Here is a 12,601-nt window from a genome sequence, read left to right on the forward strand (position 1 = left end):
AGTTACATCACCCATGAAGGGTGATTATCTTTTATGAGTGTGAAAGACCCATAACTCACATAGTACAACTAGAAGAAAGGAATATGAAAAAGATAATCATTCTTCATGGGTCAGACATTCTATTTATTGTAGAAAAATACTATTTCCAAACTGGAAATATACTTTTTGATTGAAACACATTGTCAATAAAAGTTTCTGCTCAAAGAAAGAAAAATCTGATCTTTAAATAGTATTTAATACAGAGATATTTCTAGAAAATTTTTCATCTATTTTTATGCAGCACCCTACATACAGTATAAGTAACATGGAAAACATTTTTTGTAAATTTCAAGCCATGATTGACATTGATATTATGTTTTAATGCATAGTTTTTGCAATGATTTTAAAACAATAGCTTTGAAAAAAGGTATATAGATTAGGGATGAGCAAACCTGAACGGTAAAGTTGGGGTCCATACCAAACACCTAATTGCCATGCACGGACCCCGAACACGGATTTGTCCAGGAAATCCATGTTACTGTTGGCATTCGGCAGCCCGAACATTGGGTGTTTCCCATGCTGTTATCAGTGTACGTTTGTTATCACTGGTCAGAGTAGGGTTGAGCGACTTTTGCTTTTTTAGGATCGAGTTGGGTTTTGTGAAACCCGACCTTCTCGAAAGTCGGATTGCGTGAAATCGGCCGATTCTACTGTAAAATCGGGTTCCGGACCGGAACACGAAACCCAATGCAAGTCAATGTGGATTATTTTTTACATTTAGTAAATCTCTCTCTCTCTCTCTCTCTCCTCCGTGCAAAGCATATGTTGACTGCGGAAATCACTGCAGCCCAAACGGTAACATGGCTCTATGACGCCGCAGAAACCAGCCCGGAACCTATGTCATCACACTGCCCACTCTCCTTAATTGGCTGAAAAAATGGCGGGGAAGGCGTCATACAAAACGCGACTTTGGCGCCAAGATCGCCGACCACGTGGCCGATCCCACGCTGGAGTCAGGTCGGGTTTCACGAAACCCGACTTTGCCAAAAGTCGGCGACTTTTGAAAATGAATGATCCGTTTAGCTCAACCCTAGGTCAGAGTGCTGCGGTTTCCACGCTGTTTCAGATTCCAGACTGTGAGTTAGCAGCTCTGACCAGAGGTAAACAGGCTACTGCCAGTCATAGACGTCAACTGATGAGTAGTGTTGAGCATTCCGATACCGCAAGTATCGGGTATGGCCGATACTTGCGGTATCGGAATTCCGATACCGAGTTCCGATATTTTTGTGGTATCGGAAATCGGAATTGGAAGTTCCCAGTGTATGGTTCCCAGCATCTGGAGGAGAGGAGACTCTCCTTCAGGCCCTGGGATCCATATTCATGTAAAAAATAAAGAATTAAAATAAAAAATATGGATATACTCACCTGTCCGGTGGCCCCTGGACCTTACCGATTGTAACCGGCAGCCTCCGTTCCTAAGAATGAGGGGTTTAGGACCCTCGATGACATCGCGGCTTATGATTGGTCACGTGCCGCTCATGTGACCGCTCACGCGACCAATCACAAGCCGCGACGTCATCGCAGGTCCTAAACTCCTCATTGAGGAGGCTGCCGGTTACAATCGGTAAGGTCCAGGGGCCGCCGGACAGGTGAGTATATCCATATTTTTTATTTTAATTCTTTATTTTTTACATGAATATGGATCCCAGGGCCTGAAGGAGAGTTTCCTCTCCTTCAGACCCTGGGAACCATCCAGGATAGCTCCCGATACTTGTGTCCCATTGACTTGTATTGGTATCGGGTACCGGTATCGGCGATATCCGATATTTTTCGGGTATCGGCTGATACTATCCGATCCCGATACTTTCAAGTATCGGACGGTATCGTTCAACACTACTGATGAGAGTACTGATGAACGTCGACTGATGAGTGTATTCATCAGCTGGCACTTGTGCAATAAATAAATACTTTTTAAAAAATGGCATGGGTTTCCATATATGTTTCATAATCAGCACAGGTAAGGCTAGTTTCACATTAGCGTTTAAATCTGCAGCGTTTAAAACGCATCCGCAAGTGGTGGAAAAAACGCATATAAACGCGTAAAAGCGCGGCGTTTTTTAGACGCATGCGTTGTCGCATGCGGTTAAAAAAACGCCGCATTTTTACGTGTTTATATGCGTTTTTTCCTGCGTTTGCGTTTTTGGTGCGCATGATGAGAAATTTCACAAGAGAAAAATCAAGATAACCAGACACCGCCAATGGGACTACAGAGGGCGTGTATTATGGGCTCTCTATATATAGACCCTAGGGCTACTGAAATTTTAACAGTTTGCTACTGTATTCTGTGTCATGATGGATTTTCACATGGAGAGCTTTTATTTCTACCTGGATTTAAGCTTCAAGCTGTTTCTTGCCTGTGCTTTTGATTGGGAGCAAGACAGAAATCGCGAAAGATGGAGAAGGAGACAACGTAGGCATTTTTGGAGGCACCCCATTATCGAACTACGTGAGAGCCGTGGAGCCTATCACACGCTCTATGCCGAGCTTAATGCCAACCCAGAGAAATTCCAGGAATACACAAGGATGTTGCAAGATTCGTTCCGGGATTTTCATTCTCGTGTCCAAGGAGCCATACGGCGACAGGACACCCAGCTCCGTAGAGCGATTCCACCGGAGGAACGTCTGCTGGTTACATTAAGGTACGTTCAAAATCTAAACCAATGACAGTCCAAATTTAGTGTTTTCTGACATGTATTTTTTGGGTATTTTCCTTTTTTTCTTTAGCGTAACCACACCATAAAAATAATAGATTGTAATGTTTTTTGTGTTTGTTTTTCTTCCAGATTTCTTGCAACCGGAGAGAGTTTATCATCCCTCCACTTCCAATACCGGCTTGGAATATCCAACCTGTCCGGAATAGTTGTGGACACCTGCCGGGCTTTGTGGAATGTACTCCGGGATGAGTTTATACCCCTACCCACTGTCGACATGTGGCTTGAAATTGCGGAAAAATTCTGGAGTGTGTGTGATTTCCCCAACTGTTTAGGAGCGGTGGATGGAAAGCACATTCACATTATCAAACCAGCCAGAACAGGATCGGAGTACTTCAATTACAAAAAATATTTTTCTGTTGTGCTCATGGCAATAGCCGATGCGAACTGTCGCTTCATCGCCGTGGGCATTGGAGCTTTTGGCCGTGGCAACGATTCCCAGACTTTCAAGAACTTGGATATGGGCCGCCGTATGTATGGCAACAATTTCAATTTTCCCCCGCCACAACCTCTCCCCAACACTCAAGGTCCACCGATGCCATTTGTTATGGTTGGGGATGAGGCCTGTCAGATGTGTGAAAACCTACTGAAGCCCTATTCCAGTCGGGACTTGAACCGCACTAGAAAGATCTTTAACTACAGACTGACCAGGGCCCGAAGAACAGTAGAGTGTACCTTTGGCATTCTGGTCGCTAAATGGCGCATTCTTGCATCAGCCATAAATCTAAAAGTGGAAACAGTCGACGAGGTGGTCAAAGCCTGTGTGGTTCTGCACAATTATATAATGGTTAAGGAGCAACCCAACATTGAACTGGATGAACCAGTTGCACACCCACTGCCCGATTTCCAGCATCACCCGCTGCGGTCAACTGCAGCCGTTGGTCACATGCGGGACCAATTTGCTGCCTTTTTTGATTCAGATATTGGATATGTGTCATGGCAGGACAATGTTGTGTAAATGTCCTGTTGTAATTACATCTGTACCAGTAATTTTCTACAATGATAATAATATTTCTCATTAATAAACTTTACTTTTGGTTGTGTTGACCGTGTCTTCTATCTTTTTCCTCTCCAAACCAAGGCTGTCCTAAAACTGGCAGTATTTGATCTGTATTTAATATCAGTTTTTGTAATCCAAAAACAAGAGTGGGTGATAAAAGCAGAGGTGCTAGTTATTATGTTAATATCATAATTTACCTCTAATTGTTCCACTCCTTGTTTTGGCTTACAAATACTGATATAAAACACTGGCCACATACTGCTAGTGTTATGGCAGCCATGTTGCTTTATTGGTAAGCTTGTTGACGTCATTGCGTCATGATTCTCTTCTCCTGTATCCATTAGACACAAACTGAAGAGACAATCACTGTCACACTATCTATACTCATCAAGTCAGGTGTCAGAAATAATGAATTCATGATAAACATATACAGGCTCATGAATTCACTATTTCTGACACCTGTGCAGGTGAGCATAGATATGTAGTGTGTGGCCACCATTGTCCCTCAATTTGTGTGTAATAGATTATGTATAAAGAAAAGAAAATGGTGGTTATACAAGGCAGTTCTCTACTCAACAGGTCAGGTGTCATAACTAATGAGTTTATTGACACCTGACCTGTTCAGTAGAGGTCTGCACTGTATTTCCACCATTTTCTCTTCAGACTGCCACACTAGGCACAGACAAAAAGAGATTATGGAGATACTTGTAATATTTTTTGGCCCACCTCATATCTGTATACTAAAGACACACAATGCTGCAGTCTTTTTATTTTTAACTACTGGAGATATGATGTGGCCCAAAAAGTAAGTGTGTGGCAAAGTTTCCTGGCGCACGGTGTATGTTGCCGGCGGCGGAAGACACAATAAACCAAACATAATTGTGGCAAATCAAACTTTTTTTATTTTGTAAACAACACAAAAATGTATTTACTGCACCGGCTTGGGGTAGAGTGATGTAAACGGGGGGTGTGAAGAACTGAGGGCTGGCTAACCATGGACGATGCAGAGGTGGCAGGAGAAGGGGCAATGAAACTAGAAGGGTCTGGAAGTTCGGGGATGGGGCTTGACACATGAGAGGCTTGAGACGCACTGGAAGGGTGAGACAAACCTGACATTACAGGCACATTGGGAGGTGAAGGGGGAGGAATGCTAAGAGTCCTCTGTTTTTTTTTCTGTGTTTTTTGTTTGTTTGCCTGGTTGTGGGAGGTCTTGGTGGGCTCATATAGCATGGCGTGGTGGCGGGTGACCTGTCAGGGTCCAGCTGCACTGTGTCAGAGTCCATAGTGCTCGTATATTGTGCAGCCATGCCAGAGCCAATAGTGCTCGTAGAGCATGCAGCCATGCCAGAGTCCATAGCGCTCGTAGAGTGTGCAGCCATGCCAGAGTCCATAGCGCTCCTAGAGCGTGCAGCCATGCCAGAGTCCATAGCGCTCATAGAGCATGCAGCCATGCCAGAGTCCATAGTGCTCGTAGATTGTGCAGCCATGCCAGAGTCCATAGTGCTCGTAGAGCATGCAGCCATGCCAGAGTCCATAGCGCTTGTAGAGCGTACAGCCATGCCAGAGTCCATAGCACTCGTAGAGCGTGCAGCCATGCCAGATTTCATAGCGCTCGTAGAGCGTGCAGCCATGCCAGAGTCCATAGCGCTTGTAGAGCGGAAGGCCATGCCAGGGTCCTGCTGCATCGTGGAGGTGGCTGTACGGAAGGCCATGCCAGGGTCCTGCTGCATCGTGGTGGTGGCGGTACGGAAGGCCATGCCAGGGTCCTGCGGCGTCGTGGAGGTGGCGGTACGGAAGGCCATGCCAGGGTCCTGCTGCATCGTTCAGGGTCTTGTTTTCCCACAAGATGTAGCCTGTGTCTCGTCTGCTTCAGAGTCTGGTGAGAAGTGGCCTGCAACTGTCCACACCCTCCCTTTATCACCTTGATGGTGGGGGTGGCTTATCAGTGTCTAGACATGTTTTTCTCTATTGAAACGCATGCATTCAAAAACGCAACCAAACGCATGTGCTTGTAAAAGCATGCTTTTATATAGACAGCAATGCGTTTTTTTGTCGCAATCCTTGCGCCATCGACCGCATGCGTTTCCTGGCGGCAAATAGACGCCTTTAAAAATTACTACATGTTACATTTCACAGCCACAAACGACGAGACGACCCATGCGTCATCAAACGCGGCAAAACGCGAACAAAAAAAAATGCATGCGTCGCTAATGTTAAATATAGGATTACACGACGCATGCATTTATTTGCGGTACAAAAACTGCGGCCACAACCGCAAATGTGAAACCAGCCTAAATCTGACAGCTAAGGGCTGCAGTCCCCAGCAGTAAGCTTTATATTGTCTGGCTGTCAAAAATAGAGGTGTCTCCTTGCCATTTTTTTTAATTATTTAAATAAATAATTTTAAAAAATGGTGTGGATTCCCACCATTTTTGACAACCAGCCAAATGAAATCAGACAGATGGTAGCTGGCATTCTCAGACTGGGAAGGGGCCTTCCCCAGCCTAAAATTAGCAACCCGCAACCACCCCATAAAAAGTGCATCTATTAGATGCACCAATTCTGGCACTTTTTTCCGGCTCTTCCTATTTGCCATGGAGCGGTGACAAGTGGAGTAATATTTGTGGGATTGATGTCAGCTGTTTATGGCCGCTGATATCAAGTCCATGAGTTAGTAATGGAGAGTTGAGATGGGAAGACACCTGGATGTTCGGGTCCAGACTACAAAAAGTTTGGGTTCAGGTACTTAAACAGTACCCGGACAAGATCCCAAACCTGGACCCCATTCACTTGAATGGGGGGCCCAAACATCCAGTACTTGCCATGTTGCCATGTGCATGACAGCACAACAAACACTGCTTCTGATCGGTGGTGAGTTCATCCCCGCCGGTCAGAGAGCCATGGTTCCCACGCTGCTAAATGACAGCGTGAGCGCTCAGCTGTGATTGTAGGTAAAAAATTTACTTCCCATCACTGGGGTCAGCTGATGAGACTACTGCTCCCATCATCTGACACCTGCTGCCACTAATAACAGTGAGAGCAGAAGCGGCTGATGGGAGTATTCAATAGCTCGCTCCTGCACTGTAAATAAATAATTGAAAAAAAAATGGCATGGGTTCCCCTGTATTTTTGATTACCAGCCAGGCAAAACTCACAGCTGGGGGCTGCAACCCTCATCTGTCAGCTTCAAAAGGGCTGGTTATCAAGAATAGAGGGGTCCCCAAGCTGTATTTTTTTATCATTTAAGTAAATAGTTTTTAAAAATGGCATGGGGTCCCCCATTCATGATAACCAGCCTTGCTAAAGCAAATAGTTGGGGACTGGTATCCTCAGGCTGGTAAGGGGTCATGGATATTGGCCCCCAGACTAAAAATAGCAGCCCCCAGCTGCCAAGAAAAGGCATATCTATTAAATGTGTAAATTCCGGCACTTTGCCCAGCTCTTTCCACTTGCCATGAAGTGGTGGAAAGTGGGGTTCATATTTGAGGGGTTGATGTTACCTTTGTATTGTCAGCTGACATCAAGCCCATGAGTTAGTAATGGAGAGGCACTTATAAGACACCTATCCATTGCTAATCCTATTTTTATATTGGAAATACACAGCCAGAATAAAGTATTTTATTAGAAATAAGACAAAACACAGTTTTCCATTTAAAAAAAAAGCAAATGCCTAATTCCACTGAATCCCTCGTCTCCTGTAATAAAACCAAAATAAAAACCAATAATATCCCTCCCCTCTCCGTTGTTCTGTCCCACAGCGTAATCCATGTCTGGGGGATAAATAGTTTTCAACCTGGACAGTGCCAAGCTGCGATTGTCCAGGCTGAGAACCACTGGTGACTGAACTGCTGCGAGTGTAGCCTCAGTGACCGGTGATGATGTCATCGAGGTTGCCTCAGGACACTGAGGCTGCTTTCCCAGCCAGGCTGAACTGCGGGCAACAGCGATCTGGGAGTCAGAGATGCTTCCCATTATCTTCCCCAAGCTGTTCTCTTTCCATTCAGTACTTTTTCTTTCCATTTCAACATTTTCACTGCCCCCCCGATCTCCTGGCAGGGCCTGTTGGAAAAATGCTCGTATGTCCCATTGACTCTCACTATACTCGTTACTCAAAACGAGCATTAGGAAGTATTTGTTTTTATTTATTTTACTCACTTATACAGGGTGGACCAAAAGTAGGTGGACAGAAAATAATAACATTTATTTTGATTTATATATAAAATTATATTTACTAACACAAGCATAACATTGACAATTAAATTTTATTCTGAATAATAAAACAAAAGCCACTAAATTTTATCAACGCAGTTGCTCAAACTGTTTTCCATCACAATTTGCACAGCTTTGAAGTCTGCCTCTTACGCTTCGACAAACATGTTTGCACAAGTCTCTTTGGGTATTAATTTCTTGAAATGCATCTCTTATGTAATTTTTCAAATCACTGACACTTTTTAGTTTTCGACTATAAACTTTGTCCTTGAGTACTCCCCAAAAGCAAATATCCATTGGGGTCAAGTCTGGTGAATGTGCCGGCCAATCAAGTAGGCCTCTTCGGCCAATCCATTTATTATGAAATATTTCATCAAGATACTCGCGGACTACTCTTGAATAATGTGGAGGGGCCAAATCTTGTTGGAAATAAAGGTCATTTGAATTAGGCTGTTGCTGTAACTGGGGAACAACTTGATTCCTTAGAATTTCGAGATGCTTATCTCCTGTGACTGTTCCATAATAAAAAGGTCCAAAAACACCAAAACTTGAAATACCACCCCAAAACATTGACACCAGGTTAATTTAGTTGTTGCTCTAATGTTAAATGCATGTTCTCATTATACCAGTAAATACAATTACCGTATATACTCGAGTATAAGCCGAGATTTTCAGCCCAAATAAAATGGGCTGAAAGTGCCCCTCTCGGCTTATACTCGAGTCATAGAAGGCGGGGGGCCGGCAGGTGAGGGGGAGTGACACCTGTCAAATACTCACCTGCTCCCAGCGCTCCTGGCGTGGTCCTCGCATGTCCCACGGTCTTCGGGAGCGGCAGCTTCTTCCTCTGTTCAGCGGTCACTGGTACTGCTCATTAAAGTTATGAATATGGACCCCACTCCCATAGGGTTGGAGCCGCATATTCATTACTGTAATGAGCGGTGCCACGTGACCGCTCACTACAGGAAGAAGCTGCCGCTCCCAGAGACGTGGGACATGCAGGGACCGCGCCAGGAGCGCCGTAAGCAGATGAGTATGTCATATTCACCTTTCCGCGTTCCACTGCCGCCTTCTCTTCCTCGTCCTCTGCAGTGACTGTTCAGGTCAGAGGGCGCGATGACGTATTAGTGTGCGCGCCGACCTCTGCCTGAACAGTCAGTGCAGAGAGACGGGACACTGAGGAGCAGCGGGCAGCAACGAAAGGTGAGTATGTAATTTTTTTAGTGCAGCAGCATTACATGTGGCACAATGCTATATGGCACGTCTATGGGGCCATAAAGAACTGCATGGAGCATTATATGGGGCATCTATGGGGCCATAACTGCATGGAGCATTATATGGGGCATCTATGGGGCCATAAAGAACTACATGGAGCATTATATGGAGCATCTATGGGGCCATAACTGCATGGAGCATTATATGGAGCATCTATGGGGACATAACTGCATAGAGCATTATATGGGGTATCTATGGGGCCATAAAGAACTGCATGGATCATTATATGGAGCATCTATGGAGCCATAAAGAACTGCATGGAGCAATATATGGGGCATCTATGGGGCCATAAAGAACTGAATGGAGCATTATATGGGGCATATTAGGGGGCCATAAAGAACTGTATGGAGCATTATATGGGGCCTATTTTGTATGGAGCATCTTATGGGGCCATAATGAACTGTATGGAGCATTATATGGGGCCTATTTTGTATGGAGCATCTTATGGGGCCATAATGAACTGTATGGAGCATTATATGGGACTCCTGATTCAATATGGATATTCAAAAACACTTATCCTACTGATGTCTCAATTAATTTTACTTTTATTGGTACCTATTTTTATTTTTGACATTTACCGGTAGCTGCTGCATTTTCCACCCTAGGCTTATACTCAAGTCATTAAGTTTTCCCAGTTTTTTGTTGCAAAATTAGGGGGTTTGGCTTATACTCGGGTCAGCTTATACTCGAGTATATACACTATTATACACATTATGCACACACACACTAATTACAAGCAAACAGGTCACAGGTAAGGATGCTACCTTTAGTAGCCATTCAAACCCATTTGTGTCAACTTCTGTGCATGTTATCAGGCCCAAATCACCAGGGTATCTGAACTTTTGATCAGGGTCATTTGGATGTTTTGGGCTGTCATTACGATTGAAAAAGAGAAAGCATAGTAGTTTGACAATAAATGGCTTCACCTAACCACTAACCATGAGTGGAGGAAAAGTTTTGGTGTTATCACCATTCATATGCTCTGAAAAAAGGCAAAGAAAGCACACATTATGCCAGCATATGTAAACTTTTGAGTGCAACTGTACCACTGCTGTCAAGGCTAGTCATTTACTGTCACACATCTACTTATCTGCCTTGTTCTAATTGTCTACTGTATGACTTCTGTCTCTTTCACTGCAGCGCTAAACCAGTCACACATTTTCTGGCTCCCCACTAAGTATTATAGTTCTATATTGTACTAATGCACCAATGTTGCAAAGTTTACTCTCTTCAGGGTACACAAAAATGAAACGTCTCTAAAAATATGGATACTTTTTCGAAAAGCTTGGCGGCAAACCATTGCTTCTTTTTTAATAAACAGCTAGTCTTTTTCTGCTCCAAATAAAAAGGGATAACCCTTGGACAGCTTGACAAAAGCTGAATAGCAAACCTTTTGCAGATTCCAAAAAAGGGATCATTTTCACTTGTAATTATGAAGATATTGCTTCTTGTTCAAAACATCTGTTTTATCTTACTAATTAAAGGGATCATTTTCTTGTAAAGATTGTGAAATAGCTATGACTTCTTAATTTAACAAACAGGGAGAATTTTTGCACTCCCTATGTGAAAAAGTCATGGTTCCTTCTGTTTGCACCGCCTGTTTTAAAACCATAGCAAGGAAGGTATCTGCCCCCAAAATGGTTAGTTTTACGACCGTTTATTGAATTTACGTAACCTTCAATGTCTGATACTGCTGTATGTGCCAATATACAGTACAGTGGGTACGGAAAGTATTCAGACCCTTTACGTTTTTCACTCTTTGTTTCATTGCAGCCATTTTCATAATTTCAAAAAAGTCAAAAAAATTTCTCATTAATGTACACTCTGTATCCCATCTTGAATGAAAAAAAAACAGAAATGTAGAAATTTTTGCAAATTTATTAAAAAAGAAAAACTGAAATATCACATGGTCATAAGTAGGGTTGAGCGACTTTTACTTTTTTGGGGTCGAGTCGGGTTTTGCGAAACCCGACTTTGTCATAAGTCGAGTCAAGTGAAATCGGCCGATCTTCTTGCAAAGTCGGGGTCGTTGTTCGGCCGAAACACGAAACCCAATGCAAGTCAATGGGGAAGCATAGTCGGCAGTGAGTGGAGGCCAGGAAAACACCTACAGTGCCCATTTTAATGCTAAAAACATCAATTCTTGTTACTTAAGCTTGTCAATCTTAATTTACCTTACAATAATAGGTAGCCATTGAAAATTGGGGGGTCATTTGGCTAAAGTTGTGGGGGGTAGGGTTGGTTCAAGTTTTCAGTGGGCCCAGGAAACATGGAGTGCGTCACGGCAGTGGAGCAGTTAGAGGTAAGTATTGCAATGTTGCAAGTGCTGTGATCCTGAGCAAGCAGGGGGTCCCACTCGTTCGCATTGGCACTGGCACAGGGCCCCTCACAGTACGGCGGTGTGTTTGCACGGCGGGGCCGCCTCCCACCGACAGCGACACTTTGCGTACTATGAGGGGCCCTGTGCCAGTGACATCGCCAACGAGTGTGCCCCCCACCTGATGAAGGAACCTGCACTTTCACCTGCACCTTCCTCTTTGTCCCCGTGTAAGGTGGTATAGTATGCGGGAAGAGGAACCTGACTTTCAGCACGGTCAGATTCAGGCTGTGTAGAGTGCAAGGGGAATGTAGTGGTCTGGGTCAATGTACCAGCGGGCTAATCTAGCAGTGGCTGGGCAATGGGCAGGATGAGGAGGAAACACATATCTAGGCCCAAATAATAGAGTGGCCTAAATGCAGTTCAAAATTGGTTAACAGGACTAAACAGGCGGCATTGCTTTGTTCAGTGGAGGACCACTGTAATGAGAGGCTGACAGAGTGAGTAGGGCCAAATAACTAGGCTAAATGCAGTTCTAAATTGCTAACAGTAGGAAACAGGGGGCACTGCTTTGTTCAGTGGAGGAGAACACCAAGGAGCGGCAGACCCCGTTACTAGGCCCCAACCCAAGTAGTATGGCAACTGTAGTGTTACATTTAAAAATACTTAATGAGAGCCAGAAGATTGAAGCTCAGACAAGGAAACCCGGAGGAGAACACCAAGGAGGAGGAGAACACCAAGGAGCGGCAGACCCCGTTACTAGGCCCCAACCCAAGTAGTATGGCAACTGTAGTGTTACATTTAAAAATACTTAATGAGAGCCGGAAGATTGAAGCTCAGACAAGGAAACCCGGAGGAGAACACCAAGGAGGAGGAGAACACCAAGGAGCGGCAGACCCCGTTACTAGGCCCCAACCCAAGTAGTATGGAAACTGTAGTGTTACATTTAAAAATACTTAATGAGAGCCAGAAGATTGAAGCTCAGACAAGGAAACCTGGAGGAGAACACCAAGGAGGAGGAGAACACCAAGGAGCGGCAGACCCCGTTACTAG

The sequence above is a fragment of the Ranitomeya variabilis genome, chromosome 1 (assembly GCF_051348905.1).
Source record: "Ranitomeya variabilis isolate aRanVar5 chromosome 1, aRanVar5.hap1, whole genome shotgun sequence".
Classification (NCBI taxonomy): Eukaryota; Metazoa; Chordata; class Amphibia; order Anura; family Dendrobatidae; genus Ranitomeya; species Ranitomeya variabilis.